Source organism: Hyla sarda, chromosome 2 (assembly GCF_029499605.1).
Source record: "Hyla sarda isolate aHylSar1 chromosome 2, aHylSar1.hap1, whole genome shotgun sequence".
Classification (NCBI taxonomy): domain Eukaryota; kingdom Metazoa; phylum Chordata; class Amphibia; order Anura; family Hylidae; genus Hyla; species Hyla sarda.
Genome location: NC_079190.1, coordinates 387053305 through 387064911, shown reverse-complemented (window position 1 = coordinate 387064911; position 11607 = coordinate 387053305). Strand labels below are relative to the sequence as shown.

Below are 11607 nucleotides of genomic sequence, written 5' to 3'. Positions count from 1 at the left end.
TGAAGAGAAAAAAGAAAATGCCCGGCTCTGTTTGAGGAGCTGGAGGTGGCAGGTACGAACTGCAGCCGCATGACTGCTGGAGGGAGGGGGAGGGAGTCATCATTCAGGCCAGGGTGTAAGTGTGGGCCGGGGCTGAATAGTGCATGGAGCAAAGCAACCATACAATGGCCGCCCCTGCCTGGGCCACCCCTGAGCTTTCACAAAACCCTTGGGCTGTGCAGTGGCAGCAGCAAGGTCCTCTTACTGTCTGCACCTTTAACACTAAGTTGGAAGTTCCTTTTTGACTGAGGGCATTAAAGGGGTACTCCACTGGCCAGCATGGAACTAAATGTTCCAAACACTGTTTTCGCGCTGCTGGACCCTCCTCGTGACTTCACGGCCATGCCCCCTCAATGCAAGTCTATGGGAGGGGACATCGTAAAATGAACAGCGAAATACATCAGTAAAATAGAAATAAAGTACATCTGTATTTTTAATATAATAATGTGCACAATAAGAGTTTATGGAAATATGCCAGTCAATGCACACACTGTTTAAAAAAGCAACACGTCCAGAAAAAAGAAAAGATGGACCATATGTAGAATTATAAAAGGGTTCTCCTTTATTTCATCTCAGATACAGCGCAAAGGAGATGGGCAAAACAGAAAGTGGGGGTGTTCTGATGCAACGGACCGTGTCGTGCCCTGGGTGCTTCATTGTGCCCCTTGGGGGACACTGTACAAGTTCCCTAAGGAACTAAAAAAAAAATCTAATTATAAACATATCTGTCAACATTGTCATCTCACATGTCACAAAACACTGTATAAAAAGGAATCCCAAAGTCTGATCTACCCAAAAATGATACAAACACCCCCAAACAAACTACAGATTTTCGCACAAAACAACAGAGGTCAGAATATTGTGTTGTAAAGTAATTTTTTTTTACTTGATAAAAATTATACAAATTGAGCATCACTGTAATTGTACACACATAATAAAATTAACATTAAATGCCATTTTTCCAACACATAGTCAGACGTACACCACAAAGACTCTATAAAAAGAACATTATTCATTTGAACGGGGCGTGTGGAAACCCATGTGCACATACAGAATCAACCCCATTCACCTAATTCATTACATGGTGCCGGGTTTGTGATAAATATGGTGCTGATCACATTTCTTACTGTCACATCCAGCGCTCCGGCCAGACACACTGGCCGTGAGCGCTATATATAAAAAATGGATATACTTTTTTATGGCTACTGAGGAATGAGACAGTCGTCTTGAAACACGTATAGCCTTACATTTTAATCAACTATCTATAAAAAACACCTTTATATGACTTTTATAGCCTGCTTTTGGTCTGGGCAGCGCTGCAGTACCCCATTTATTGGACCACTGCTGATCGCGCGCGTGATCCTCTTTCCGCCACTACAAGAGGACACCAGGGATTTCGGTTTATCTATCATCTTGTTACATCTACCTCAATTGGCCGGACTCCCTCCGTGCCAGCCTGCACATTGCCGGGATCATCTACTTCACCGAGACTGCATACCTGTACGGAGGCCGGACGCCACTCCATGCCAGCGCCGATACCTGCCCTCACTCTGAGACTGACAGTCTCAAGGATGCCGGACGCATACTGTCAGTAAGTGAATTACATCCCGGCTTACAGGTACTATCGAATACTATCGAATATACTTAGTACATCGCAAATTACCGCTCCCTGAACTTATCTCACTGCAATTTACCGTGATATCACTGAACTTTCTTATATACGGACATTTACAGTTTTTTTCTATATAACGGACATTTTCAGGCCATTTTTACATTCATCTTTTAGGTAATTGTTTTATCCATTTGTTTTATCTATTCTTATGGTTATTCTATGTTAACATCTGGTGCAAGGGCCCTGGCCAGATGTGAGTTGTGATATATATTAAGTATTATTAAATATTGTTCATATTATTCTCAACCCAGATTCAGGTCTTCTATATTTCTACTATTTATATTGAGTAAGCTATTTTCTCTACTTTTTCTATTTATCCTATTTTTTCTATTCTTTTTTCCTTTCCCTCTTTTTTCTTTTATTTCTCTCTATTTCATTTCTTTTCTCTACTGTCCTTTGAGGACTGGTCATATAAGATCTATTATATACACATTGTCCATTAACTAGGTCTTTCTGGGATTTAGACGATTCCAGTTAACCTCAGGATAGCTTATTTGAGTGAGCTACAGATGCCCGATAGATTTCTACCTTTGATAAATGTGTTTAACCAGAGCATCCTTCAGAAAGATGATCTCATATATTTAGGGATCAAAGACCCAAGGTGATTAATTTAACATTTAATCTAAAAGGTGTTACTGTGCTATGTACAAAAATACATTCAGAACAATTCAGGAAACTAAAATAGGATAAATATGCTCCAAGGAGAAGAAAAAAAGATCGTGGCACTCACCAAGATGCTTCAAACGACTTTATTCACCGGGTGACACTGCAGGGAGACAACAGATAGACAAGCAGGGGTGCTTCTGGACAACGGAACCGTTTTGCGTGCTCTGACGCTTCAACTGGTCCTGATGTCAGAACCCCTGACCTCGGTTACCATAGTGATCACATATACAAAACAATTACCATGTGAAAAACTAAAACATACCTTAAAAACAATAGCAGCAGAGAGATAACAATAATTATAACAGTATATTCAATTCCGTCTTATCATTAAGACCTACATGTCCCATAGCCTCCAGCCTTAATATCCACCTCGCCTCTTTCCTGCACAGAACAGCTTCTTTATCCATCCCATTCTGCGCATGTTCAACTCGTTCTAAGGCCGTGAAGCGGAAGGGCAAGTTCTCTCCAGGATGGGATTCATTGATATGCTGGATGAATCTTGTCGCTCCTACCCCCGTTCTCAGCGGGAAACACTAGAAAGTCCTTACATATAATAATTGGTGCATGGAAGTCCTTGTGAGTGATCCTTGATGGTTTAGTTTCCAAGATGTCACCTAGTCTGTAGCAAAGAAATTCCCTCAGCATCTATATTATGTAGTTGAATCCAGAGGGTCTAACCTCCTCCCCCTCCTTGGGTTGATCAGGTGGGGGCTGGAACATCACAGTTGTGCAAAGTTGAGGCCTAAGTGACTGACCACCAAATCATCTCAAGTCTCTCCAAGCATGGATAGTCCAGGTCTGGGATTCCTTATCTCATCCATAGTTTTTAAGATATAAGTTTATGACTGGTGGTGTCCTGGGTCCTGATCATAGGTATCCTGTCAGGTCATCAGGTTACAATATAGGCCCCAATAAATCTGTACAAAACACAAACACACACATAAGTACATAACAATTGATTCCACACTCAGGCCTTGGGCCTGACAGAAAGAAAGGAGATTTAAGTGACTTTGAACATGGCATGATTGTTGATGCCAGATGGACTGAGTATTTCAGAAACTGCTGATCTAACTGGGATTTTCACGTACAAACAGTGATTTGAAAAAGATAAAAATATTCAGAGAGTGGCAGTTGTGTGAACAGAAATGGCTTGTTAATATCAGAGGGGAATGGGCAGACTGGTTCCAGTAACTCAAATAACTACTTGTTACAACCAAGGTACACAGAATAACATCTCTGGATGCACAACATGTTGAACCTTAAAGAATATGAGCGACAGCAATGAAACGCCACAACGGGTGATACTCCTAAGAATAGGAAACTGAAGCTACAATTCTCCCAGGCTCACCAAAATTATATTCATATTCAGACATAGTTTTTGATAACCTTACAACCATTCCAGTTTTTTAGAGTGGGGACATTGTGAGCAATGATGTGACATGGTGTAGGATCTATTACTAGTTATGTTTACTATAATACCATTATCAATAGACACCATCAAACCACTATTTTATTACATTGGTGTTATCTTATGTTGCAGAAATGTCCTCATTGTATTCCTTATGCACAAGGGTACGGGCGTGATTGTAACCTCTGCATTTCTTTTAGGTCTGCCCCTATAACTCTTTCATCTTTGTCAATGTCTATTAATTCTCTGCCTCTGTATTGTGTTTTAAGTGTATAGGTCAACAACGTAAACCCTGTAGTATGACAAATAGATGTGTTGTTGCTTTTTAGCCAGATGGCAGGAAATCATTTTATTACAAGCCATCTAGTGTCTTTCATTTCATACTAGGTAAATAAAAAAATGAAAATAATTCTCATCCTTTAAACTACCAAAATGTTTTAAGAGTTATATTTTTTTCAGATTTTAACTATGATTTATAATTATCAGAAAACAAATCATAATTGTGACATTTAAAGTTGTATTTATGAGAAAAATTCATGTTAATGACTTCGAAAGTCATAATTATGAAATTACAAGTAATTATGGATATCATTTTGAGATGAAATCCTCTTATCACAAGATTGTTTTTTTTTTTTTTTTTTTATAATTAGCAGAAAAATTCCCAGTTGTGAGATAAAAAGATAAAATTATTTAACCTTACACTGCAATGAAAACCTTTGTTCTGGAGGGAGTTATGCTTTAAATTAGTATCATTTCTGGTGAGGGGAACCAGCTTTATTATTGGAGCAGCAGAGCAACAAAAACACAGATCAATGCTATGCTATGGCACAGCATTGATCAGTATATGCAATCAGAAGATTGCATGTTATAGCCCCTATGGGGTTAAAAAAGTGAATTAACCCCTTCCTTATAAAATAATGAAATAAAAAATAAAAATAATCATATGTTGCACAGCCGCGTGCATAAATGCCCGAACTATTAAAAGATAAGGGTAGCTAAACCGTACGGTCAATGGTGTACACGTAAAAAAATGCCAAAGTCCAACATTTTTGGTCACTTCATAAACCATAAAAAAAAATGGTACCGATAAAAACTACAGACCACGGTGCAAAAAATTAGCCCTTATATAGCCCCATTGCCCCGTATGCTAAAAAAGTTATAGGGGTCAGAAGATGACTATTTTAAACATACAAATTTTGGTGCATGTAGTTATAATTTTTTTAAAGTAGTAAAATAACATGAAACCTACATAAATTGGGTATCCCTGTAACCGTATGGACCTAATAGTTAATAGTCTAGGTAATCTCTCTTAGAACTAATGCTTGAGAGAAGAGATGAAAAATACAGGGGGCTCTCCCTGGTAAGGTGTATCCACTGGTGTGTGCCCTCCACCACACCCGGGTGATATACTAACCTTGTATGTACTTGCGCTGGATTTGGCTGTGCTAGGGAAGGTGGCGGTGTGCAAGGTATGCTGGCTGCTGCACTCTTACCGATATCGGATCGCCCAGAGTGGTGTCCGATAGAAGGGTAATGGAAGTATATATATAAAGGTTCGACAAGGCGCTGCTCAGTCTGTGGTCCATAAATGAGGACTCGAGTAGCACAGGACAATAAAAGTGTTATTGATGTATTGGGGACAATGCGTTTCGGCATCCACTGATGCCTTCCTCAGGTCCACTTACAGTTCCCGAGGAAAGCACAGAATCTTAACAGGACTCCATTCCAGTTACCCAGCGCATGGCACAGATCAACACTGGGAACTGTAAGTGGACCTGAGGAAGGCATCAGTGGATGCCGAAACGCATTGCCCCCAATACATTAATACAGTTTTATTGTCCTGTGCTACTCGAGTCCTCATTTATCGAACGCACACAGAGCAGCGCCTCGCCGAGCCGTTTTTTTATTTTATTTATATACTACCATTACTCTTAGAACTAAGTGACTACACATTGAGATTAAATGATACAATGGGAATAAGATGTCTAAGCACCGGAGAACCCCTTTAAGGACGCAGGGCGTACAGGTACGGTATATATCCGGGTCGGTCCCGGCAGCTAATGAAACCCGGGACCCTGGGCTAATAGCATGCGGCACCTATCATTGTGCCGTGTGCTATTAACCCCTTTGACGTGGTGTTCAAAGTTGATCGCCGCATCTAAAATGAAAGTGAAAGCTTCCTGGCAGCTCAGTTGGGCTGATCGTGAACACCGCGGTGAAATCGCAATATCCCGATCAGCTAGAGCGCAAGCGGAAGTCCTCTTACCTGCCTCCGTAGTGTACGATCGGCGATTGATTGCTCCAAGCCTGAAATCTAGGCTTGAGCAATCGACCGCCGATAACACTGATCTTTGCCTTGTCAATGCACGGCAAGGATCTGTGTAGCAGATCAGTGTGTGCAGTATAATAACCACTAGGGGGCTATAACACTGCAAAAAAAAAAAAAAGTGTGAAAAAAAAGTTAATAAAGATCATTTAACACCTTCTCTAATAAAAGTAAGAATCACCCCCCTTTTCCCATTCAAAAAAAAAGCTGTGTAAATAAATCAAATAGCGTATTTTTGGTAACTTTTTATATCATGAAAAAATGAATAAAAAGCAATCAAAAAGTCCGATCAATATAAAAATGGTACCGATAAAAACTTCAGATCACGGTGCAAAAAAGTGAGCCCTCATAATGGCCCGTACATGGAAAAATAAAAAAGGTATAGGGGTCAGAACATGACAATTTTAAACGTATACATTTTCCTGCATGTAGTTATGATTTTTTTTGGGAAGTAATACAAAAATCAAACCTATATAAGTAGGGTATAATTTTAACCATATGGACCTACAGAATAAATATAAGATGTCATTTGTACCAAAAATGCACTGCGTAGAAACGGAAGCCCCCAAAAGATACAAAATGGCATTTTTTCTTCAAGTTTGTCGCACAATTCATTTTTTTCCGCTTTACCGTGGATATTTTGGGAAAATGACTAATGTCACTGCAAAGTAGAGGTTACGCACCTGTATGCAGGGCTGTCAAGAACTGATTGTGGATCCTTCACCTGTGTGGCTGATGACTCGAACCGTATCGGGGAGCGGAATCTTCACCAGAGCCCGCCGCAAAGCAGGATGGATTTGCAGCGGCAGGCAGCACCCAGGTCGCAACCCCCAACATGGCACGACCACACAGGTAACTGGGCAAGGCGAGGTACAGGGGGATGAGGCAGAGTCGTAGTCAACGTAGCAGAAGGTCAAGGCAGGCGGCAAAGGTTCGGAGTCAGTAAACGTAGCAGGAAGGTCTGAAACACGGGTATGACAAAAACAGGCTATGGGAACGCTTTCTCTTAGGCAATGAGCACTGAAGATCCGGCAGGGGTGTGTGGGAGGTGCAAACAAATTATAATGTGCTGTTCAGGTGCATACTAATTATGGGCACACTGGCCCTTTAAATCTCAAAGCACCGGCGTGTGCGCCCTAAGGGATGGGGCCACGTGCACCGAGCCTGAGAGGAAGAAGCAGGAGCGGAGCAAGGCAATGGACGGGCCGGGATTCGCATGTGGGCACGTCCCGCAATGCGAATCCCATCCCGCCGGGAGACGGGGATACAGGGACTCTGCGCTCCCAGCCGGTGCTTGCGGCCTGAGCGCAGAGCGTAACAGTAGAGTTGGTGGCGCAAAAACTAAATTCAACTGACCTGGATAGCACGCGGCAAGCATGTACAACTGTACAAGAAGATTTAGATGAATTACTCACGACCACCACGTTCGGGTCTTCATGAAATTTTGCTTTTTATTCATATGTAATTTTCAGAATCATCACAATTTTTTATCAAGATGCATGGTTGAGGGGTGGTCACGCGCATGATTAAGGGGGGGGGGGGTTCCCCGTAACGTAGCGCGGCAGGCTGGAGCTGAGGCATTTGTCATCTTGCCCACACTTCCAGTTACCCACTTGGGATGTAAACCATCGTACCCCATGCATCTTGATAAGAAATTGTGATGATTCTGAAAATTACATATGAATAAAAAGCAAAGTTTCAAGAAGACCCGAACGTGGTGGTCGTGAGTAATCCATCTAAATCTTCTTGTACAGTTGTTCATGCTTGCCGCATGCTAACCAGGTCAGTTGAATATAGTTTGCAATGGTGGTGAACGATAGCACCACTCACCTGTGATGGACTTGGTATTTATATATCAATATTACCTATATACAATCGTAACCTTTTGTTGTTGAAGGCGCAAAAACTAAGCCATAATATGGAATTTTAGGTGCAAAATTGAAAGCGTTGTGATTTTTAGAAGGTGATGAGGAAAAAATGAAAACAAATGAAAAATATTGCTAAGTAGTGATGTCGCGAACATAAACTTTTCGGTTCGCGAACCGCTAACGGGAACGTCCGCAAAAGTTGGCGAACTGGCGAACCGGGCGAACCGCCATTGACTTCAATGGGCAGGCGAATTTTAAAACCCACAGGGACTCTTTCTGGGCACAATAGTGATTTAAAAGTTGTTTCAAGGGGACTAACACCTGGACTGTGGCATGCCGGAGGGGGAAAAACTCCCATGGAAAATTACATAGTTGATGCAGTCAGGTGATTTATGCCCTTTATGGATTAAAACCAAACATTCCTAAATGGTTTGAAATAACGTGCTTTTGCCCCCTTTAGGCAGCACATAGAGTCCCCCTTTAGGCATCACATAGTTAGATCCCCCCCTTTAGGCAGCAAATAGATTCCCCCATATTAGGCAGCACATAGTTAGAGCCCCACTTTAGGCAGCACATAGGTAGAGCCTCCCTTTAGGCAGCACATAGATTCCCCCATGTTAGGCAGCACATAGTTAGAGCTCCCGTTTAGGCAGCACATAAGATTCCCCCAAATTAGGCAGCACATAGTTAGAGCCCCCCTTTAGGCAGCACATAGATTCCCCCATGTTAGGCAGCACATAGTTAGAGCTCCCCTTTAGGCAGCAGGGTGCCTCCAGCTGTTTCAAAACACTCGGACTGATATCTTTCAGCCCTTTGAATACTGTAGTAGTTAGTTGCTTGAAGGAACTTAAGTTTTATACTGGAGTACCCCTTTTAACCAGCGGTTCCCTCCCAACCAGGGTGCCTCCAGCTGTTGCAAGACACACGGACTGACATTTGAGCCCTAAAAAGGGCTTTTTTGGGTGCTGTCCTTAAAGCAGATGTTACACTAGTGCTTTAGGAGTAAACTGGACCCTGAATACACCACCTAGCAGAAACCTAGCTATCGCTTTCCCTATACAGCAGGAGCAGCTTCTCTGACCCTCCACTTCCTAAGCCTTCAGCATGCTGAATGAGGGTAAAATGGCGTCCGTGCAAGAGGTAGGAGGGTCTGCAAGGGAGGGACTGCTGCTGATTGGCTGTAATGTGTCTGCTGACTCTGACTCACAGGGTCAAAATTTACCGCAATGTTAAAGTATAGGGGTGAATCGAACTTCACATATGTTCGCCGGGAAGGTGAAAAAAAGGTGGAAAAGAAAAAAAAAACATGTTTGCCATTTTGTGGGGATTTTGCAGTAAAATGACTCTTAACTTTATTCTGTGGACCAATATGATTGCAGAAATACCAAATTTATATAATTATGTTATATTTTAATGATAAAAATAAACCTTAAAACTGAATAATTGTCCATATATGTGTTACTCAAAATGGATTTTGGCGCAATTTTCTCACTCACTGTTAAATGTATGTATCTAAATTCTCTTTTTTATTTGACAACCTTTATGCAGGGTCGGTCAGAGTAAGGTTGCTCTCTGATTTGCATTTATGGGGGTAGATTGATGAGCACTGTTATCAAGCCTGGATGGATATTGTTATCAGATATAGATGACAATGTTTCGTTTTTTCACACATCTGTGAAAAGTATCTATTGAGTGTCACTATTCCTATACAAGAAATTTGGTCTAAGGCAGTATCCCTTCATATCAATGTTCGACATACACTGCTCAAAAAAATAAAGGGATCACTTAAACAACACAATGTAACTCCAAGTCAATGACACTTCTGTGAAATCACACTGTCCACTCAGGAAGCAACACTGATTGACAATCAATTTCACATGCTGTTGTGCAAATGGAACAGACAACAGGTGTAAATTATAGGCAATTAGCAAGACAAGATAAAGGAGTGGTTCTGCAGGTGGTGACCACAGACCACATCTCAGTTCCTAAGCTTCTTGGCTGATGTTTTGGTCACTTTTGAATGCTGGCGGTGCTTTCACTCTAGTGGTAGCATGAGACAGAGTCTACAAACCAGACAAGTGGCTCAGGTAGTGCAGTCATCCAGGATGGCACATCAATGCGAGCTGTGGCAAGAAGGTTTGCTGTGTCTGTCAGCGTAGTGTCCAGAGCATGGAAGCGCTACCAGGACACAGGCCAGTACATCAGGAGATGTGGAGGAGGCCGTAGGAGGGCAACAACCCAGCAGCAGGACCGCTACCTCCGCCTTTGAGCAAGAAGGAGCACTACCAGAGCCCTGCAAAATGACCTCCACCAGGCCACAAATGTGCATGTGTCCACTCAAACAGTCAGAAATAGACTCCATGAGGGTGGTATAAGGTTTTTTTTTTGTTTTTTTTTTTGCTTTTGTCAGAGAGCTACTTTGCATACTTTTTTCTCACTCACAGAGCAACACCAGTTTAGAAGAAACACCAGTTTAAGGGTGTCCTCAAGAAAACACATTACTCCATCAGTCCCAGCTAATATAGAAAGGATACTGAATTGCAGCATGTTTTTGTGTGAACATGTTTTGCACATTTTCTTGCACATGGGTGATTAATTACATTCTTTGACTCTAAAAAAAAAAAAAAAAAGGTTTTGCACTCAAACAATAAATGTATTGAGTACAAGGATTAGTCTGCATCTTTATAAAAATTTACAACACAGTTTTATAGAAAAAGCTCATGATACTGTTCATTGATAGTTAGGCTGTTCCTTGCACTATGAATTATTTACATTCCCATCACCTATGGTATTTTGCTGAGGACTACAAAACCTCTACAACATGTTAATAAATCACACTGCTAATATAACTTGAAGGGATTTTCTTGGCTGTGTTCTTCTGGAAAGCAATTTTTCAGACTTTTGGAAATTGCCTGCAATAATAAAATACCATTAAAGGGGTTATCCAGGAAAAACAACTTTTTTATAAATATCAACTGGCTCCAGAAAGTTAAACAGATTTGTAAATAACTTCTATTAAAAAATCTTAATCCTTTCAGTACTTATGAGCTGCTGAAATTGAGTTGTTCTTTTCTGTCTAAGTGCTCTCTGATGACACTTGTCTCGGGAACTGTCTAGAGTATAAGCAAATCCCCGTAGCAAATTTATTCTGCTCTGTGCAGTTCCCGAGACAGACAGAGATGTCAGAAGAGAACACTGTTGTCAGACAGAAAAGAACAACTCAACTTCAGCAGCTAATAATTATTAGAAGGATTAAGATTTTTTAATAGAAGTAATTTACAAATCTGTTTAACTTTCTGGAGCCAGTTGATATATAAAAGTAACCCCTTGGGGACGGAGCCCATTATAACCGTAAGGACCGGAACATTTTTTGCAAATCTGACCACTGTCACTTTAAGCATTAATATCTCTGGGATGCTTTTACTTATAAATTTGATTCCGATTTTGTTTTTTCGTGACATATTCTACTTTATGGTAGTGGTAAATTTGCATCATTTCTTGGTGAAAAATTCCAACATTTGATGAAAAATTTGAAAAGGTTGCATTTTTCTAACTTTGAAGCTCTCTGCTTGTAAGCCTTGTTGTGCATCCGCAGAGCGTTTTACGCCCACATATGGGGTATTTCCGT

At 41.1% G+C, this 11607-nt stretch overlaps 1 long non-coding RNA gene across 1 annotated transcript in view; it reads right to left on the bottom strand.

Moving 5' to 3' along the window:
* Nucleotides 1-540: 540 nt before the first annotated feature.
* Nucleotides 541-11607, bottom strand: part of LOC130357990 (uncharacterized) — a 70931-nt gene continuing 59864 nt past the window's right edge. The window contains exon 3 of the long non-coding RNA XR_008889356.1: nt 541-3294. This is a non-coding gene — a long non-coding RNA (uncharacterized LOC130357990). The remainder of the gene's footprint in view (nt 3295-11607) is intronic.